This window comes from Protopterus annectens, chromosome 11.part0, assembly GCF_019279795.1.
Source record: "Protopterus annectens isolate FY-2018-M chromosome 11.part0, PAN1.0, whole genome shotgun sequence".
In the NCBI taxonomy this organism is placed as follows: domain Eukaryota; kingdom Metazoa; phylum Chordata; order Ceratodontiformes; family Protopteridae; genus Protopterus; species Protopterus annectens.
Window position 1 is genome coordinate 1,342,036,374 of NC_056745.1, and position 23,229 is coordinate 1,342,059,602.

Here is a 23,229-nt window from a genome sequence, read left to right on the forward strand (position 1 = left end):
GCATACCCCATGAGCATTTACCTGGCTGTGTTATAAGGATCCTCAGTCTTGAACTCCAAACATCTCTTGGTCATCTGTGTGAATTGGTTAACAACCTAAATGTGGCTCCTATGTCTTCTGTCACTAGCCATGTCACTGTCACCTTCATATTTTCTCTCATCTTCTGCACTGCCTTACCTGGCAGAGGATTCAGATTCATCCCACAAACTCATTGATTGAATGACCACTTGGGTTAAACAAGTGGTGTGTCATCAAAGACTCACCTGTTTGCTTCTTTGGCACTTATGAACATATAAGAGGATATAAAAGATTTAGTGTGAAGAAAAAATGGGAGAGTATATTAGAAGTCAGAAGGGGACCTGACAGAAGCATGCTCTGTTGCTAAAAAAGGAAAAAAGGCATACACTTTTAGAAAGGAGATCAGAATAACTTGGACACCAACTCTAGCAAAATGCACTCCAACTTGTACAAATTCCAGCACTTATTTCAGTAATATAAAAGGAAAACAGATAACATCAAAAGCTATTTAACACAATACGCATTCCATTAAAACTGAATATTACTGTAATAGCATAGTTAAATCCTGAAGCATTAGCAATGCCAAAACCAGATTCCTGCAGTGTTGTAAGCCAGTCAGCTGCAGACCAAAATCAATGTTAAGAGAATCAGCACATTGGAACAAACAGCATTGATGCATTTAATATGGGCAGTATAAGACATGTTGCACTAAGTCACTAATGACCTAAATAGTAATGAAAAGGATGCACACTGTGGGTAGATGAAGAAGTGAGGACATCAGAGCAGAAGCCTGAGTAGCTTCAATTGCAGAGAGAGTCAAAGAGAACAGATTATGGTGGTTCAGAGACATATGTAGGACAGCAGAAGACAACCTGGTGAAAAAAAAAGATTTGGGACAGACAGGAAGAAAGCAAGAGGAAATGAGGGCATCCAGCAAATAGTGTGATGAACTGTATGAGAGAAGACTTGCAACAGTTGGGTATAACTGTTGAAGAAGGTAGGAAAGTGGCATTGAATTGAGAGAGATGGTGACCCTTGATGTGACACTGTGATCCCAGAAAGAAGTGAAGGAGGAGGCAACTTAGCATGGATCCCTGTGGCATAACACACATTACTAGTTTATATTAAGGGAGTGTACCAATATTTTTCACAACCTGGGATCTGTCGGATAGCCATTTTGCATTCTAGTGAACAAAACAGAGATTTACATTAACTTTGTCTAATTTTTCAATAATTCCAGCATGGGAATAGTATCAAAAGCCTTAACCAGGTCAAGGTAAATAGTGTGTATGGAGTGACCACTGTCCACAGCCTCTATAACCTTTTCAAAGATGCATACTAGGTTCAGGAGATAGGACCTAACCTTCATAAAAGCAAACTGATTGGAGTCAAGTTCATTTACATTGCCTGTATGTCTATATAAATAAGATCTGCTACTGTACATTCTGTGGCTTTGCATATAAGGCTGATGAGGCTGATAGGCCCATAAGTACCTGGGACTGTAGAGCAGGGGTGTCCAACCTTTTGGCATGCTGGGGCCGCATTGAGTGAACAGAAATGGTCTTGGGGCTGCATATAAAATATATCATATAGTTAACTCTTTCGTTGCTCTGGAAGACCACAGTCAACCTCCTGGCTGTACTGTAGGTGCATTTGAACAATGGATAAATGTAATAAATGCCTGATATTTGGCTTAAAATTCTAATTCTCATTCTAATTCTAATTCTCTAATCTAACAGTTAACTCTAACATCTTAGTTAATATATATATATATATATATATATATATATATATATATATATATATATATATATTTTTTTTTTTGTTAACAAATAAACAGATATTCACTACAGCACTAGCATTTCTCACTGGGAAAACCATTCCAGCAGTCCAGCTACATAAAATGTCAACATCAGCAGTCCTACAATACTATAATCCACAAAAATAACCCAACAAATTAGCAATATAGTAAAGAATTCACATTACTGACTTAATAAAACAATTCTGAATAAGCTACAAGAGGGTCTCACCCAAACAAATAAATAGTGCCAGAAATATGGCCTCAAGCTAAATGCCAAAAAATGCATCATCATCCCCTTTGAGGAGAGTGATGTCCCCACAAATTATCACATTAATAACAATGTTGCAAGCATGCAATAAGTCGTATGGTGCTTGGGCACCCAGGTTGATAGAAACCTGACTTTTGACCACCATGTTGTCTCCATTGTAAGGAAAGCATTTTACATGGCCCACTTCATTAGTAAGGGTATCTCATCTAGGGACAAGGAGATCATAACATCCCTGTATTCTTCCTTTACAAGAGCCATTATTGAGTGCAGTGCCCCTTTTGGCATGTGCCTCAGCAAAACACCCTGCCAAAAGAAAGACTACAACCATTTCTGACAAAAAAGGTCAAAGAACTAAGTTCACTTAGTTATCTAAACAGACTAAAAAGCTTCTCGCTTTCCTCTGTCTCTCACTGGCCCCTATAAATGTCATCATTAGCTTGCTTTCCAGGCTAAGAAAGATCCTGCCTTAAGAGACTTCCTCTAACTCAGAAATACTGGTTATACTTAAAATGCTCACTACAAAGACCACAGCCTTCACTGCAACATAAACAAGCCACTTTTTATGGATAGGTTCTTGACACAAAAACCTTCAACTTCTGTAAAAAGCTCATCTCATTATCAAACAATGTAGTTCAGCAACACGATGGCTGGATGGATAGCCATAAATGTAGTGCTTGGGTAAGTAGCATAGCCTTCATCAAACCAGATGGAAAATCCACATACTAACCTTTCCCAGCTGGATGGCTAAGATCTAATATTGGTTACTCAAGTCTAGTTGCCCAAGAAAAGGGGCATGTTTAACTAAGAATTCCATTTGTAAAATTATATTCAGTATACATATTAAATCTCTCTTACACACACACACACACACACACACACACACACACACACACACACACACACACACAAAAGCCCCTACTTGTAAAATAGGCAACCTCAGTAATCACATGACACCCACTCACTGAATGAAACTGTCTGGAAGTCAAAATATCTGAAAATAAAAATCATATTAGAGATGGATTCATCCATGTAAAAAGTTTCAGAAAGTCGTACTTGGAAACAAAACCACTTAATAACTTTAAACGCACTTTTTATACACATGTTTTTCATCTTACTCTATGGTAAAACTTCTTCAGAAAAAACAACAGTTCGTTACAGATGACCCTTATATGAATTAATTCAAAATTTGGTGCCAAACTACGCACCAAATCATGATAAAATTTAAAGTTATATTAACATCCATTGCATTTCAAAATATGCATTAGTATAATACATTAAATAAAAAAAATAAAGTAAAAAAACGATACATCATGAAGACTGGGATTGGCTCTTATGAAACATACTATTATTAAAGATTATCCTACATAAATAAATAAATTTTAAACATGTACACTGTTAGGGAAACCTTGAACATCCCTTAAACAGAGGGAAAAAAATGATGGGGAAAAAACCTTGATTATTATTAAACACCTCATGATCAATGTTCAAGACATATATATATATATATATATATATATATATATATATATATATATATATATATGTTAATACTATGTATAAAAAATATAAAAAATGTAAAAAATATGAAAACAATAATATGAATATATATATATATATATATATATATATATATATATATATATATATTTTTTTTTTTTGTAAAAACTTTGACCACCAATAATTTTATGATGGTATAGTGGGCCGAACTATTAGTGTATTCTAGATGAAGAAAACAGATGCACGGAATATTATTCAAATGTCATCTCAACTAAAAATATATATAAGTAACATGCCCATAGGGAGTGTTACTTTTTCCAATAAAAAAGAAAAAAAAAAGAAAGAAATATACCAATTAGCTAAATTTTAAAAATATATATAATATACTATTCATAAGTTAAATTAAATATTTTAAAAATGTTAGAAAGACTAACCATATGTTAACCCTTAAATTATTTAAGTGATTCATATATGCTGTTATAAACTATTTATTATAAAATATTTTTTAAAATATTATTATATATGGTAAAATATACATGAAGTATGTTTTACCTTTCCAAACTCTTCAATTTTAGTAAACAGCTAATGGAACATTTTTCATTAAGGCCTGGATATAAACATGCATTAAGCCTTATTTGCCGCAAGAGTTCTAACTTTTCCAAAAATAGACCAATAGGTCCCCCTCTTGTGTTTTGATGCACCTGTTGTATGATCTTAAACTTGAATTTATGGTCACGATTCATTTTAATATGCCTGGCTAAAGCATTCTCTTCTTTTACTTGATTAATACTTCTCAGATGTTCTGCAATTCTATCTCTGATCCTACGGTCTGTTTTTGCCTACATAAAATGATGGGCAACCTTGGCATTTTGCTATGTACACTACTCCCTTTGTGTTACAGTTATATCTCCTCTTTAAATGGATTTTGTTACCATTAATATCAATACTGTAACCTGTGTCCATTATATAACAAAATGGGCAATTACCACATTGCACCATGCCTGGATTTCTTATGAATATGTCTTTCTGCCTTTGGAAAAGGAATTTGAAACTATTTATTTTCCTCCATACAAATTTTGGTGTAAGATTGAACATTGAATTTAAACCAGCATCTTCCTTCAATAAATCCCAATTTTTCAGAATTATTCCTTTTATTTGTGTAGAGTGGGAACAAAAATTCATAATACATGCTAAAGTAAACTTTAGTTCTTGTTCTATGGGCCCCCCTTGCTTGCATGCTTCTATGGTTCCTTCATTTCTATGAATCATACTCTCTTCATTTCCATTACTCTTGTTATTTAAGATAGGTGTGTAAAACCCATTCCTTCTTTTTATTGAAACTTCATTCATTATATCTTCTATCAAATTAGATGGATATGCTCTATTAAGAAACATGGACATTAAATTTCTGCATTCTTCAAATTTTTCAACCTTAGTTACCATTCTTGCTGCTCGGACAAATTGTCCTTTGAGCACTGAATGTTTCTGGTAAAATGGATGTGAACTAGAGAAATGCAGAAATTTGTTAGAATATGTAGGCTTCCTATATATTAGAGCTTCATACTGTTTTAAGTGACTGTTCTTTATCACCTTTACGGCCAAATATGCTATAGTTGAAATATAGGTTCATAGGTTCATAGGTTCATAGGTTCATACTAGGCTATCTGCCCAAGGGCATTTATAAGCCTAGCCCATAGTTATGTGGCTTTCGCCACCCCTTTAGTTTGAATAAAAACTATGCCTATCATTTTGCTGTGCCTCTGTCAAGCAGTGACACTGAAGTAATCCCTGGGGTATATCTGCGATCTCCCATCCATTGGTCAAGATTCCTCTTGAACAAGGCCAGCGAGGTGCTCTGCCTCACATGTACCGGGATTTTGTTCCACAGCACAGGGAGTCTCTGGGTGATGAATCTGTCCCTCCAGCACATTCTATTTATAACCGTGTCAAGGTTTAAGTCTCCCGCCCTTGTGGTTCTGAGGGATCTAGATTTTTTGAGGTGAAGCATATTCATCAAATCTGGGTTTGACATGGCCTTATATGTCAGGCACAGGTCACCTCTGAGCAAGCGGTATGAGACTGAATAGAGCTGGAGTTCTTTCAGTCAGGCAGCATAAGACATATTTTTGAGACCCTTTATCCTTTTGGTGAGGAACTTTTGGGGCCTTTCAAGCTACAGCAGGTGTCTGGTCAGATACATTCGAGCGGGCATTGTACTCAATCATAGGTCTAATGAGTGATGAGTACAGGGGACGATGACCTCCCTTGATCTAGATGTGAATCCCTTCATGATCAGGTGGGCGATATAGAAGGTTTTCCTAACTACTTTAGCAACATGAGTGTCAAACGAAAGGCTACTGTCAACCTGGGTCCCCAGATCCCTAATGACTTTTCTGTGCTCAGTGGATTGCCACCTATATGGTAGCTAGGGGTAACCTTGTTTTTCCCGAAGGGTATGACTATGCATTTTTGGCGTTTAACTTCAGGCCATGGCTCTGGCACCAGTTATCCGTTTCTGTGAGGCCCTTCTGGAGGATATCTGTGTCAGATGTGTTTTCGACTATGGCCCAGTTTGCAGTCATCTGCAAACTTTGTCAGCCATAACCCTCCTGTGTTTGCTTGTACTTCAGAAAAGTAGATGCCGAACAAGAGTGGACCCAGGACTGAGCCCTGTGGGACACCACTTGTGACAGGCTTTGAGTCTGACATGGCTCCAGCAACTCTGACCCTGTGGGTTCTGTCACTTAGCCAGTTTGCAACCCATCTTGTGATGTATGGGTTTACATTCAAGCTGATGAGTTTTTCGATGATACCTGAGCGGGGTATTGTGTCGAAGCCCTTTGCCAGGTCGAGGTAGGCTGTATGGACTGCCTTTCCCTCATCAATGGCCTTGGTGACTGTCTCGAACAAGTCAACCAAGTTTAAGAGGCAGGATCTGCCTTTGACAAAGCCAAACTGGGTTGGATCCAAAGTCTTCAAGTTCCCTATGTCTTTATTTATAAGTTCCATTATGATCCTCTCCATGGCTTTGCAGATAAGGCTTGTCAAGCTAATGGGGCGGTAATTTCCAGGGTCTGTGGAGGCACCGCCCTTATGAAGTGGGATCACAGTCGCCGTGCGCCACTCCTTGGGTACGTATCCTGAGGTGAGGCTAAGATTAAACAGCTGTCCTAACTGTGGGTTTAATTCCTCGTTGAGTTCATGAAGCACACAGCTGGGGACACCATCCGGTCCCATGGATGCTGTGTTTTTTGCCTTAGTGAGGGCAGTTCTCACCTGGGCGTTGGAGATGTTTGGAAGGGCTACAATCATCTGGAATAGATATCTCTCCATTTGGGGGAGGGGGAAGTTTGCACTGAACCTGTCAGCCAGTATGTTGGCAATGTGTGTAGGTTCAGTAATTTTCACATCATTTTGAACTAATTCTGAGCATATCTGGGAGTTTCCTCCTAGGTTTCTAACATAGCTAAAGAAGGCCTTATGATTGTCTTTAGAGTCCTTGGCGATTTTTCTCTCAAAATTTGCCTTGGATGATTTTATGAGAGCTCTTAGTTTTTTACTTATAATGATCAAAGGTGTCTTACCTTTCAAGGATTTTGCTCTATCTTGTAGTAGCTTCCTCCTTTTGTTGTAGAGCTTGTTTATGGCTGGGGTCCACCAGAATGGATGCTTGCCTTTGGTACAGAGAGTCTTAGTTTTGTTTGGGATTGCCTGATCCATGCAGTCCTGTAGGTGCTGGTAGAAGGCATTTGTAAGTGATTCAGCGGTTTGAGTAATGTTTACCACTGGCTCAGGGGCCTTAAAGGAGACCACACTAGTTTTTAGAAGTGTGAAATCGGCTTTTGAGAAGTTTTTCACTGTGGTCTTTTTGTTTCAGGTGGGGGGATGAGGACCTCCAGCGAGATTAGTTTATGATCTGATCTCACCAGTGAGGGGTATACTTCGGTGTTGAACATTTTGATCCCATGTTCGTGATGATGAGATCAAGTATGTTTTCTCCTCTTGTGGGGATGGTGACTAGTTGTTCCATGGCATTTGAGTTTATGAACTCCAGGAATCTTTGTGTTAGAGTGTTCGGCTTGAGTAGTGTTCCCAGTCTATATTAGGGTAGTTGAAGTCACCTAGTATGATGGTGTTTGGAGATACATTTATCCCCTCCAATGTTTTCAGGAAGGCCATGTGAGGTTCCTGAGTTTGAGAGGGTGGCCTGTAACATGCTACAAATTGCAGAGCAGTCTTGCCTATGGTTAATTGCACCTGGATGGTCTCCGATACATCGTGCGTTGCCACCAACCATGAGGTGTGGGTGTCCTTTATGAATATGGACACCCCCCCCTCCTTTCTTGGTGTTGTCCGGATTTTGGGGCGGAGCATGATATGAGGTGAAACCTGTTAGTGCTGGGGTGCTCTCAGGAGCCTTGAACCAGGTTTCTGTCACAGCACAGACATCGATGTTCTCCATATTGAGAAGGGCCTCGAGTGCGTGCATCTTGAGATTGAGACTTCTGGCATTGAGCAGCATTACCCTTAGTTTTTTTCCTTTTTGGTGTTCTAGGGTGGTAGGTTTAGAATTTGAGCCTTGCCTAAAAAGGCACTATGGGGTGGCAAGAGCCTTTGCCAATATCCGGAAGCCCAGGGTGACAGGTGCAAGCCGTCCCTTGAAGCAGCGTGGCTTGTCCAGCATGTCATCCCAGGCAGACAGACATTGGATCCCCTTTGAATGACACCAGAATTTAAGCCAATTATTAAAGCTGATCATCTTATCACTGTATTGTGGCATCATTCTAGGTGAAGGTAGGATACTGCTCAAGGTCAGGGTCATACCTGCCTGGGCTACATAATCAGAGAGCTCCTCGATGTCCCTTTCATGTAGTCCAAGGAGGTGCGTCTCAGGTCATTGACACCAGCGTGGACAATGACTGAGTCGTGCTGTACCTGCTGTTGAGAGACCTGAGTGCTTGCGTTATGTGGCGGATTCTAGTGCCCGACAGGCAGCTTACTGTGACCTTCTCCTTACTCAGTCTGGTGAGCGGGACGTCAGTCTGTCTGACTATGGAATCACCAATGACAAGTGTGTCTGGCATTTTGTTTGGCCTTAAGGGCTGTGACTGTTTGACACTCTGACTGTGTGGTCTATGTGTTGCATGTGTTGGGTCGTGAGGTGGTAGTTGTTTGGGTGTCTGCTTTGGTGGCCTCTGCTGTTTTGGTAAATTTTTGATCAGAGCTTCCGAGTATGTCTTTGTGTGAGTATGTGTATGATTTGAAGTTGTGATGGTACCATGTGTGACTGGGTATGTATTGTGTGTGGTTACCTTCTCCTCCTGTCTGGTCTTGCCAGTCCTATGTTGAGAGAGCTCAGCCTCCAGTTTGGCCGTATAGTTGCATCTCTGCATGTATTTGTGTTTTGTGGGAGAAGGAGAGGATTGTCTGTGTACATGAGGCAATTGTAACATTGCCTCAATATTCCCAGGTTCACCAGTTGAGCTGGAGAGGACACTAGCAACTGATCCTCGACATACTAGAAGTAGTAGATAAAGAGACTTTCAAAGGACTCCGGGAAGTGGGTTTTAGGCTGGTGGGGTACTATCTATAATAAGAGTGCCTTATCAAGGTGCAAGTACTGTAGGAGTAAGTGCTAGGCTTTACAGATAGAGAATAGTCTACTTGGGAATCAAGTAGAGATGAACTTTTCAGTTATAGGATATGCTGGTTAGATCAGCAGTACAGCTCGAGGAAGGTAGTTCTAAGGGAAAATGTGAAGAGTGGAATTTAGATGGCCCGAATAGTTTAATCTTGTTTAACCACCGCTGCTCTTGTGTGCAACAGTGGCAACTCCGCCCTAAATCGCGCTAATGCGCGTTTAGCGTGTTTTATAGCAGGGGGCTGAAGGGAGCTAGGAATTGGCCCAAAACGACCAATGGACTACTAGTTTCTGGCTGAAACTTCACCAAATCGGACAAAAAGGTCGCTCAGTGCTTCCCACTCCCACTGGTAAGCAAAGAAACTTCCCTCCTTCCTAATAAGGCAATGGATCAGTAACAGGAACTAAAAACAAAGCCCAGGGATCAGCAACTCTGAAACTGGACTACTCTAGTTCAGTAAAGCGAGAAAACAAGAGATTTTTTTGTTTTTTTTACCGAGACAAGGAAAAAAACAGACAGAAAATGCTATAAATGCTGTAAATCGGCTAGCGCACTTTAGTGTGTAGCCTACAGAAACAATTTGCAACAATTAGTAACTTAAAGTGCAATAAACAGTGTAAAATGCAGAAATCACTTAAAGTAGCAGTAAAACAGGCGAAATGCAGTCGCTAGCTTAATAACAGTGGGAAAGCCACAAAAAATACTTATATCTGGTAGAAAGTCACTCTTTTAGCTCTCTGCTGCTTGGATCACTCTGCAGGCCACCACGAGGATTTGTGCTGAGTTGGTACAAGCTGGAAAACGCGTGTTTAGCGTGTTTTATAGCAGGGGGCTGAAAGGAGCTAGGAATTGGCCCAAAACGACCAATGGACTACTAGTTTCTGGCTGAAACTTCACCAAATCGGACAAAAAGGCTGCTCAGTGCTTCCCACTACCACTGGTAAGCAAAGTAACTTCCCTCCTTCCTAATAAGGCAATGGATCAGTAACAGGAACTAAAAACAAAGCCCAGGGATCAGCAACTCTGAAACTGGACTACTCTAGTTCAGTAAGGCAGTATAACAAGAGATTTTTTTTTTGTTTGTTTTTACAGAGACAAGGAAAAAAACAGACAGTAAATGCTATAAATGCTGTAAATCAGCTAGCGCACTTTAGTGTGTAGCCTACAGAAACAATTTGCAACAATTAGTAACTTAAAGTGCAATAAACAGTGTAAAATGCAGAAATCACTTAAAGTAGCAGTAAAACAGGCGAAATGCAGTCGCTAGCTTAATAACAGTGGGAAAGCCACAAAAATACTTATATCTGGTAGAAAGTCACTCTTTTAGCTCTCTGCTGCTTGGATCACTCTGCAGGCCACCACGAGGATCTGTGCTGAGTTGGTACAAGCTGGAAAATGCGCGTTTAGCGTGTTTTATAGGAGGGGGCTGAAAGGAGCTAGGAATTGGCCCAAAACGACCAATGGACTACTAGTTTCTGGCTGAAACTTCACCAATTCGGACAAAAAGGCTGCTCAGTGCTTCCCACTCCCACTGGTAAGCAAAGAAACTTCCTTCCTTCCTAATAAGGCAATGGATCAGTAACAGGAACTAAAAACAAAGCCCAGGGATCAGCAACTCTGAAACTGGACTACTCTAGTTCAGTAAGGCAGGAAAACAAGAGATTTTTTTTTTTTTTTTTTTTTTTACAGAGACAAGGAAAAAACAGACAGTAAATGCTATAAAAACAATTCACATGCAGTGCAAGCTGGCACACTTGAGTATGTAGCAATATTAGTCCACACACAGTATGAAAAAAATGTAATTAAATTAAAAAGGACTAAAAGCGAGTGCAGAAAGGGTTTATTAGATAGAATGCGGTAAAGAGATGGGAATGGGGGAGTGTCCTAGATCAAATCTACAGTGGGGCGGGCACTGCAAAAGCCACCAAATTTAAACTACAACCAAGAACAGGGAGGGGGGTGGAGAAGACAGTTTCAACAGAGCTAGATCTGAGGAATCAGTCCAAAATTATAAAACCACAATAAAATGCAGGAAATATACTTAAATCAGCTTATGTCCAGTTGATGTATGCAGACAAATCTCAGTAGCAAGCAACTCTATTTAAAATGATTACAAGAGATGTAACCAACACAGGTTTTAATGTTATCAGAAACCCCCCAAGCTAATTAACACTTAAAGGAATTTCAAAGCAGTTTAACAACTAGTGCAGAGTTTCAGACACACACACAAGACAGTTTCAACAGAGCTAGATCTGAGGAATCAGTCCAAAATTATAAAACCACAATAAAATGCAGGAAATATACTTAAATCAGCTTATGTCCAGTTGATGTATGCAGACAAATCTCAGTAGCAAGCAACTCTATTTAAAATGATTACAAGAGATGTAACCAACACAGGTTTTAATGTTATCAGAAACCCCCAAGCTAATTAACACTTAAAGGAATTTCAAAGCAGTTTAACAACTAGTGCAGCGCTTCAGAGATACACACAAGACAGTTTCAACAGAGCTAGATCTGAGGAATCAGTCCAAGTTATAAAACCACAATAAAATGCAGGAAATATACTTAAATCAGCTTATGTCCAGTTGATGTATGCAGACAAATCTCAGTAGCAAGCAACTCTATTTAAAATGATTACAAGAGATGTAACCAACACAGGTTTTAATGTTATCAGAAACCCCCCAAGCTAATTAACACTTAAAGGAATTTCAAAGCAGTTTAACAACTAGTGCAGAGCTTCAGACACACACACAAGACAGTTTCAACAGAGCTAGATCTGAGGAATCAGGCCAAATTATAAAACCACAATAAAATGCAGGAAATATACTTAAATCAGCTTATGTCCAGTTGATGTATGCAGACAAATCTCAGTAGCAAGCAACTCTGTTTAAAATGACTACAAGAAGTGTAACCAACACAGGTTTTAATGTTATCAGAAACCCCCCAAGCTAATTAACACTTAAAAGAATTTCAAAGCAGTTTAACAACTAGTGCAGAGCTTCAGACACACACACAAGACAGTTTCAACAGAGCTAGATCTGAGGAATCAGTCCAAATTATAAAACCACAATAAAATGCAGGAAATATACTTAAATCAGCTTATGTCCAGTTGATGTATGCAGACAAATCTCAGTAGCAAGCAACTCTATTTAAAATGATTACAAGAGATGTAACCAACACAGGTTTTAATGTTATCAGAAACCCCAAGCTAATTAACACTTAAAGGAATTTCAAAGCAGTTTAACAACTAGTGCAGAGCTTCAGAGATACACACAAGACAGTTTCAACAGAGCTAGATCTGAGGAATCAGTCCAAAATTATAAAACCACAATAAAATGCAGGAAATATACTTAAATCAGCTTATGTCCAGTTGATGTATGTGAAGAATAGATAGGGGGGTTATACAAATTTTTGTGAATTTTGGGGACCCCAAAAATTACTGGGACTCTAGGTGTTAACATGAACAAAAAATTGAATATATGAATATCTATTCTTCACATATCCCAGTATATCTAATGTGTATGTGAAGTTCAGGAATTCAGATATATGATTCAAGATAGATACTAAATGTTCTGCTATTTGCTTTGTACCATGAATTATTATAAAAATATCATCTATAAATCTGACATAGAATTTCACTACTTCTTGAAATAGAACATTCGAGAAAGTGTATTTGCACTCCCAATATGACATCACCATATTTGCATAGCTTGAACCACATGGTGATCCCATTGCTACACCTTTTTTTTTGTATATAATATTGGTCTTCAAAAAGAATAAAGTTATATGATAAAATTATATCTAACATTTCTTGTACAAGAGTTACTTCAGACTCTGATGCCTGCTTTTGACGCATTCTAGTTGTGACCCATTCTATTCCTTCATCATGCGGAATTTTCGTATACATTTCCTTGACATCTATTGTCAAAAAACTGTATTCTTCTCTATATTCAAACTTATTTAATCTTTCTAAAAAAGTCCAGGAATCTTTTCTGATTCATTCTTCCTTTATTACATATTTCTTTAAAATAGAATCTATGAATTTAGTGCATGCATAAGTAGCGGAATTCCTCCCATCCACAATAGGTCTAAATGGGGGGGGGGGGGTTATACAAATGTTTGTGAATTTTGGGGACTCCAAAAATTACTGGGACTCTAGGTGTTAACATGAACAAAAAATTGAATATATGAATATCTATTCTTGCTTCAATGAATAATTCATTTATAAAGCTTTTTATAACTTGATTTGCTTTATTATATTCATTGAGAGATGCTATCTGGTATACTTCAGTGTTCAAAATATCCCTGATATGCTGTTGATAGTCTGGATTGTCCATAAAGACCAACCCCCCTCCTTTATCTGGGTTCATTATTCTAATGTTGGCCCTTAATAAACATCCCAGACCATCCCTTTCATCTTTATTCAAGTTATCAATCAATTTAGAATTATTGTTGCTTAACCTCCTCAGATCCAATTCACATATTTTTTCAAAAGTGAACAGTGTATTGTGTAAGGGAGGGTTGTAACAACAAGCCACTCTAAATTCATTCGTTGAATGATCTGGTTGTGTAACAAAAATATGTTTCAAATTTAACTTTCTAACAAAGAGTTTAAGATCACAAATCGTTTCTGCCAGGTTCATTCTACTTGAAGGTACGAAAGTTAAACCTTTAGACAGTGTATCTGCCAAATCTTGTGTGACCTGAAAAGAAGAAAAATTGTAAATAGTGAAATCTTTATCATTGTTTTCTATGATATCAGGTTCATTGAGTTCATGTTCTGTCTCAGTCATCTCCTGTTGTTCTGATTCCTCTTCCATCACTTCCTCTGTGTATATTTCTGAAAACCCTGATTTTTATTGTTATTATTAGTATAAGTAATTGATCCACTAGCTACTTCTGCTCTTGAATTGTTACTATTATTGTAGCTTTTTATCCGTTCACTTCTTCTTACTGGATTTTCTTCCACAATAATCTGATCTTGATGTCGTGATGATTCAGAAGTGGAAGGATTAGACTGACAGTCATGATAGTTGTTGCTAGTGTTATTATCATTCATTCTGGACTCATTGTTGTTTTCCACGAAAAAGTCTAATGACTCTGATCGATTATTCTGCCATACTTGTTTCAATGGGGGCGATGGATATGCTATCCCCTTATCGTATTGCTCTCTGTCTCTTTACAATTTTTTGATTTTCGTTTTCTTTATTTTTTCTATATGTTGCTCTATGCTATGAAAAACTCGCAGATAATCATACTTACATCTAATAAAATCGGAATGTTGCTTTATGGTGGAATCCAGTTTTTCTATTTTGTCTCCCAACTCTTTGAGAGTGAGCGGATAATGCTTAATCATAGTCTGCATTAATTGAAAGCCTTGTTGATTAAATAAGTGAATCGGGTCTTTATGAAATTGTGAACCGGGTACTAGACCTGTTGGGTACCGCCAACTTCTAAGGCCTTTGGGCACTATTTCTGCTTTTAAGCATTCTTGGAAGTATTCGATTTCTAAAGACAGTTTTTTATGTTTTAACATATTTTCATCTAATTCATTAAGCAGGTTGGATAATGCAGCTTTTATATTCTCTGTTGCATTTAGCTCACTTGTTATTTGATTGGTTTTAAAAAGACCTATTGGTAAAATTAGCCAGTCTTTTAAATTAGGCATTTGAGATGATTCTCTTACATTTATTTGATCAGTTAGAATTCTGTCATTAGTGCAAGTCTCTAGGTTTACCGATGCGATATTAGCATCGTTAACTTGATTATTCACGTTAGCATTTGCCACAATCACTGTAGTTTGCTGCCCACAGTTACTCGGTATATTTATAAATTGTGCTACAGTATTATTAACAGTACCTGTTTCCTTTGATGCTACTTGTGGTTGGTCTGCTGCATGTGCATCATTCAGTAGCCCACATCGTAACTCATTCAGGTTAACCCTTCGGTTCTGCAAAGTTGTTTCATCGGCGCCCATGGTTTTATTTAGATTATACTGCAGCATAGTAATTCGATCCTATTGGTCTTGCTGTGATGACAATATATTATCCAATCTAACGCTCATAGACTCCATTCTTTGCGAATATAAATCCACCAACATGGTTAGTTTGCCCATCACTTCTCCTTCATTATTTTTGTCTCTCCAATCATCTCTTAAGATAGCCAGCGTTGTTTCAAATGACTTATCTGCCATACTGAAAACGCTTACAAATACTTCAAAACACGAACAAACTGGTTAGTCTCTTTGTGCATGCGTCTCTCTCTGTTATGCACACATATACACACATACACACACACTCTTCTTCTACTTTCATGCACACAATTCTGCTTTCATGCATGTACTCACTCACTCCCTACCTACCTATTAACACAGGTAATTTCTGTCCCTTTCAAAGGCAACAGCAGCTAATCCATACATGAGTCCCTCTTCAGCGAGAACACACACACACTGATTGTTCGGCGCAAAATAATGGCGTAAACACACTGACCCTTTTTTGGCTCAAAAACAAAACTAGAAGGGTGCTTTGGTGCATGCACACACCGACATTAGCATTACAGGTCACGGGAGCGAAAAACACAAAACAAGAAAAGTGTTTTGGGGCATGCGTACATGTTGCAGTTAGAGGTTGAGGGTCGCATGGAAGAGCTCTGAGGGCCGCATGAGGCCCGCTGGTGGCAGGTTGGACACATCTACTGTAGAGGGACCACCCTTGTGTAATAGAATCATGGGGACTGTTCTCCAGCCATCAGGCTTAAACACTGCACATAGGCTGAGGTTGAGTGGTTTAAGTAGAGGCTCATAAAGTGTGTATTTGACACTGCTTACAATGTAGCTTGTTGTGTTGTCTTGTCCCATGTCAGTATTTGACACTGTTTACAATGTAGCGTGTGTTGTCTGGTCCCATGCAAGTATTTGATATTGTTTACAATCTAACTTGCTGTGTTGTCTGGCCCATGGAAGTATTTGACATTGTTTACAATCTAACTTGTTGTGTTGTCTGGTCCCAAGACAGTATCTGACACTTCTTGCAATCTAACTTGTTGTGTTGTCTGGTCCCAAGTCAGTATTTGACATTGTTTACAATCTAACTTGTTGTGTTGCCTGGTCCCATGGCAGTATTTCACATTGTTTACAATGTAACTATTTGACATTGTTTACAATCTAACTTGTTGTGTTGTCTAGCCCATGGAAGTATTTGACATTGTTTGCAATCTAACTTGTTGTGTTGTCTGGTCCCAAGACAGTATCTGACACTTCTTGCAATCTAACTTGTTGTGTTGTCTGGTCCCAAGTCAGTATTTGACATTGTTTACAATGTAACTTGTTTTGTCTGGTCCCATGGCAGTATTTGATATTGTTTACAATGTCACTTGTTGTGTTATCTGGTCCCAAGGCAGTGTTTGACACTGTTTACAATGTAACTCATTGTGCTATCTGGTCCCATGGCAGTATTTAATATTTTTTACAATGTAACGTGTTATGTTGTCTGGTCCCAAAGCAGGATTTGAGACTGTTTGCAATGTAACTTGTGTTGTCTGGTCCCAAGGCAGTATTTGACATTGATTACAATATAACTTGTGTTGTCTGGTCCCATGGCAGTATTTGACATTGTTTACAGTGTAACTTGTTGTGTCTGGTCCCATGGCAGTATTTGACATTGTTTACAATGTAACTTGTTATGTTGTCTGGTCGCAAGGCAGCATTTGACACTGTTTACAATCTAACTTGTTGTGTTGTCTGGACCCAAGGCAGTATTTGACATTGTTTACAATGTAACTTGTGTTGTCTGGTCTCAAGGCAGTATTTGACATTGTTTACAATCTAACCTGCTGTGTTGCCTGGTCCCAAGGCAGTATTTGACATTGTTTATAATGTAACTTGTTGTGTTGTCTGTTCCCAAGGCAGCATTTGACATTGTTTAGAATGTAACTTATCTTGTCTGGTCCCATAGCAGTATTTGACATTGATTACAATGTAACTTGTGTTGTCTGGTCCCATGGCAGTATTTGATATTGTTTACAATGTAACTTGTTGTGTTGCCTGGTCCCATGGCAGTATTTGACATTGTTTACAATGTAATTTGTCATGTTGTCTGGTCGCAAGGCAGCATTTGACATTGTTTACAATGTAGCTTGTTATGTTGTCTGGTCCCATGGCAGTGTTTGACATTGATCACAATGTAACTTGTCTGGTCCAAGGCATTATTTGACATTTTTTACAGTGTAACTTGTGTTGTCTGGTCCCAAGACAGTATTTGACATTGCTTACAATGTAACTTCTGTTGTCTGGTCCCATGGCAGTATTTTACATTGATTACAATGTAACTTGTTGTTGTCTGGTCCCACAGCAGTAGTTAACATTGTTTACAATTTAACTTGTGTTGTCTGGGCCCATGGCAGTATTTGACATTGTTTACAATGTAACTTGTGTTGTCTTGTCCCATGTCAGTATTTGACATTGTTTACAATGTAACTTGAGTTGTCTGGTACAATGGCAGTATTTGACACTGTTTACAATGTAACTCATTGTGTTGTCTGGTCCCGTGGCAGTATTTGACATTATTTACAATGTAACTTGTGTTGTCTGGTACAATGTAACTTGTGTTGTCTGGTACAATGGCAATATTATTTTTAGACTTTGACAGGGTTCTAAGATGCATCCCAGTGTAATTTCAGGGGAAAGTAAATTTTCAGGGAAAGTTGGGACAACAATGTGAGCAGGTGGGCTAAAGTTGGCACTAAATTTGTCTGCTAATATATTCATTAATTATCCTTTGGATCAGAGTGTTTGATATTATTATGGATGAGCTCAGTGCATTGTTGGACATTATTTTTTAATTTTCTAAGATATTTAAAGACAGATTTGTGGTATCTTTTAGCATCTGTGGCAACCTTAAGCCCATATTCTGCTTTATGTTTTCTAATAGTGCTCTTAAGTTCTTCATTGGCATATTTCAGTGTAGTCTTGAGGTAGGCAGATGTTATAGTTTTGTTTTTGCAACTTTTTTTGCATTTCTCTGCTTGTTAATTCCTTTCCCTTTCTGTCATGACCTGGTGGTGTCTTAGGGCAGAATTATACTGTGTAATCAGAAAAAGGTTAAAACACCTGGCCAATCTGCACAGTCCAGAACATAAGGGTTCCAATAGTCAGCTGAAGCTCAGATATTGTCCTCCAAATCTGACCCAGTGGTTCTACAACCTTCCATCCAGCTTGTGTATGTTAATGCCTGATTGTATCCTTGTTAACCTGAATACATGTTTAGACTGCTCGTACACCCCTGCTCTACTCCTTCCCCATAGTTGTGTTCCCCTACCTTTACCTCACATAGTACAATGCCCTAGCCTGGTCCTTTTCCTTCTATCACCTCCATCACCTTGACCCATGTACTCAGTCTCACTATCCTGCCACTGATCACTGTTCTGCTACTTTTAACTACTCTCTCTTCTAGTTGTGTTTTTTTTTTCGTAAAGCTACACTTGCCACCCTTCTTTAGGAGTCTCCCATAAATAATTACAATGCCTCAGTAGCATTACTTGTCCTCTTTTATCATCCTCACTTACTGCAATGATTGCAGACTTTTTCATTTTTCCTTTGCAATGGTTCTGCCTTATTGCTTAACCAGTCCACTATTCACATCTCCACTGATTTTTTTTCCTCTACTATCTACCGCCATCTACTGGTAACACAAAGTAATACATGTACTTAGCCTTTTTATATCTACTTTCACTTTATCCTCTCAGAATGCCTTGAGGCATTTAAAACTTTCATAGTGGCACTTCTGTGTCATCTCTTGGCTCGTTAATTCATCATTTCCCTTTCTGTTATGACCTGGTGGTGTCTTAGAACAGAAGTATACTGTATACAGTAAAACATTTCTCCAAAGCCAACTTCACGCTTCTTAAGACAGAAGTGGCAAACTTCACGACACCAATGCTGACCGACAATAGAGGTATGGCTGCTGAATCCTACACAAATGCACTTTATAAGCACTTACATGAGTGCATGGATTGTGCAATCCCTAACAGAACCAAGATGCTATCCTCCAAAAAAAGGAAGACAATCTGGTGGTCCCCTGCCATAAACAAACTCTACAACAGAAGAAAGAAACTGTTGCAAAAAAAGAGTAAATTCCCATGATTGCAGAAACACCCTGGTCAGCCTCACTAAGAAGCTGAGATCTCTCATAAAATCCTCCAAAGCTAGTTATGAAAACAAAATCGCCACTGACTCTAAAGACAACCACAAAGTATTCTACAGCTATGTCAAGAATTTCAATGGCAACACTCAGATCTGCTCTGAGTTACAGCACAATGGCACTAAATATACAGAACCAACCGATATTGCCAACATCCTGGCAGATAGGTTCAGTGCTAACTTTACCTCCCTGTCATCCCCTAAAGGGCCCATCTCTTTACCAGAAGAATGCAAAGTTCCTGTAATCACGGCTGCACAGGTAAAAAACACACTATCCAAAGCCAAGAGCACAGCATCCATGGGACCTGACGACATCCCAGGCTGTGTTCTACATGAACTACAGAATGAACTGGCACCCCACCTAAGTACCATGTTCTATCACAGCCTCACCTCAGGCTATGTGCCCACTGAATGGCGCACAGTGACAGTTATCCCACTCCACAAAGGGGGAGCCACCACAGACCCCGGAAACTACCGCCCCATTAACCTAACAAACCTGGTCTGCAAGGCTATGGAACGCATCATCATGGAACTTATAAACAATGACATTGGGAATCTCCAAACTCAGGACCCCACCCAGTTTGGGATTGTAAAAAGCAGATCATGTCTCCTAAACCCGATAGACTTCTTTGAAGCAGTCACCAAAGCTGTAGATGAGGGTACGGTGGTTCACACAGCCTATCTAGATCTTGCCAAGGCTTTCAACACCACCCCCCACTCTGGAATTATAGATAAACTCACTAAACTAGGTATAAATCCCTATGTCACAAGATGGGTTGCCAACTGGCTCACTGACAGAACCCACACTGTGAAAGTAGCAGACTACAAATTCAACTTCAGACCAGTGACAAGTGGAGTACCACAGGGTTCAGTCCTGGGTCCTCTCCTGTTTGGTATCTACTTCTCTGAAGTACAGGCCAACACAGAATGTCTTTGGCTAATGAAGTTCGCAGATGACTGCAAACTAGGAACCATAATAAAAACTCCAAAAGATGTGGACATCCTACAAAAGGGCCTTGCTGAGACAGATGCCTGGTGTCAAAGCCATGGCCTCAAACTCAATGCCAAAAATTGCATTGTCATCCCTTTTGGTAAAAACTCAGTACCCATGAACTACCACATAGGTGGTAGTCTACTTAACACCGAAAGTGTGATAAGAGACCTTGGGACACAGGTGGACAGTAGTCTCTCCTTTGATAATCACATCACCACAGTAGTCAGGAAATCCTTCTATGTGGCACACCTCATCACAAAAGGTTTCTCATCAAGGAAAAAAGAGGTAATTGTTCCCCTCTACTCGTCACTCACTAGACCCATTATAGAGTACAATGCCCCTTTTGGTATGTACCTCACAAGACATCTACAACAACTGGAAAGGCCACAGAAATACCTCACAAAGAGGATTACCGGCCTCAAAGAGATGCCCTATGCAGATCGTCTTAAAACACTGCAGCTTTACTCCGTTGCATATCGCCTACTCAGAGGTGATCTCTGCCTAACACACAAAGTTATGTCAAACCCAGAGCTGTTGGACATGCACCACTTAAAGAAATCCCAATCACTACGAGCTACACTCTCTAGGGACCTAAACCTTGTCACCACAATAAACAGAACATGCTGGAGGGATAGATTCCTGTCCCGAGACTTCCCATAATCTGGAACAAACTACCTATCTATATCAAACAAAGCTCCTCATTAGCACTCTTCAAGAAAAATCTTGATGATTGGATGGAAGATAGGAAATTCACCCCGGGGATCACTTCTGTGGCTCTGCTCGACAGTGGCACAGGAAAATAATTTTCCTGGGTGGCGAAAGCCAGGGTACCTTTGGCTAGGCTTATATAGGCCCTAGGGCCAATAGCCTAGTACCTACCTATGAAATTACCTACCTATGAACCTATTTCTATTGCATTGTATTCAGCCTGTGTAATCAAAACAAGCATTTTCTTTTGTATTGTCTTTGTAATGTCTCCTGCAGTCTCAGTCTGTGAATGGAGTTGCATATGTAAGGTATGCTCATAGTTTTTAAACAATCAGTTGTTGCTTCTTTTTGCTGTTTAATGGCGGTATTTTGATTCTGAGCTGCTATAAGTATTCATTGAATACTCCATTCTGCCTCCTTTTTATTTGTTTTATAAAAAATAAATAAAATGTTCTTTTTCTATTTTCCACAGCAAACCTAGCTTAACATATACAATGGAATAAATGGCTTTGACTATGCCATTTTTACTGTAGATTGCTCTGCACCTACTGTTTTTGTAATCCAGACATATATTTTCCCTCAATCTGGCTTTGCTGTGCTAACATATAATTGCTTTATGTACACTACATTGCTATAGTGTTGACTAAGCAGACTCAGAGAGATGCATGCCTGCATGAGTAGCTTTTAGCGCCCATAATTCACAGAGGAACACGTGTTGCTGTAGACAGCATTACTGTACTACTTCATTCCTAGTTTGCAGCAGATGTATTTGTTTTTTCTCACAAAGGGTTTTTGCTTATCTAAATATTTTTAGCTTATGTAAATGATCCATGAATGGCTAAATGTCTTTTGCACAACTAATTAACTGCAGTGATATATTTGTTGTTGCTATGTCAGATTTATAAAGTGCTGATGATTATATATTACTGTATCAATCATTAATTAGTGCATTGATATACTTGATTTATATATGTTTTCAGTTGCTAAACTATTAATTAGTTGTGCCATAACTTCCTGTTAACTACTTCTTTCACTTCCTTCCGACTATTCACCTAAACCTCCTACCCGCTTTTTTCCTTCCAACAGCAGGATAATCTCTCTCTCACCCCTGTTTTCTTTTTCCTTGCAACAGCAGGGTAATCTCTCCCTCACACCCCTGTTTTCCTTTTCCTTCCAACAACAGGGTAATCTCTCACACCCTTTTTTCCTTTTTTCTTCCAACAACAGAGTAATCTCTCTCACCCCTGTTTCCTTTTTCCGTCCAACAGCAGGGTAATCTCTCACACCCCTTTTTCCTTTCTTCTTCCAATAACAGAGTAATCTCTCTCACCCCTGTTTCCTTTTTCCGTCCAACAACAGGGTAATCTCTCACACCCCTTTTTCCTTTCTTCTTCCAATAACAGAGTAATCTCTCTCACCCCTGTTTCCTTTTTCCGTCCAACAACAGGGTAATCTCTCACACCCCTTTTTCCTTTCTTCTTCCAATAACAGAGTAATCTCTCTCACACTTGTTTCCTTTTTTTCTTCCAACAGCAGGGTAATCTCTCACTCACACCCTGTTTCTTTTATCCTTCCAATCTACCATCCAGCTTGTGTATGTTAATGTCTGATTGTATCCCTGTTAACCTGAATATGTGTTTAGATTGCTCGTACACCCCTGCTCTACTCCTTCCCCATAGTTCTGTTCCCCTACCTTTACCTCACATAGTACTATCCCCTAGCCTCGTCCTTTTCTTTCTATCACCCCCATCAATGTGCCCCCTGTACTCACTCTGACCACTCTGCTACTCCTCACTGTTGTACTCCCCTTAAGTACTCTCTGTTCTAGTTGTGTTCCTTTTTTCCTAAATCTGTGCTTGCCCCCTTTCTTTAAGAGTATCCCATAACTAATTACAATGCCTCAGTAGCGTTACTTGTCCTCTTTTATTATCTTCACATACTCAATGGTTACAAAGTTTTTTCTTTCACTTTTCTTTTGGAATGGTTCTGCCCTGTTGTTTAACCAGTTCAGTACTTACATCTCCAATGACTGTTTTGTTTTTCTTTTCTTTTTCTATCTCCTGACATCTGCTCAACCCCCAGTATTCACTCTCACTGCACTCAGGC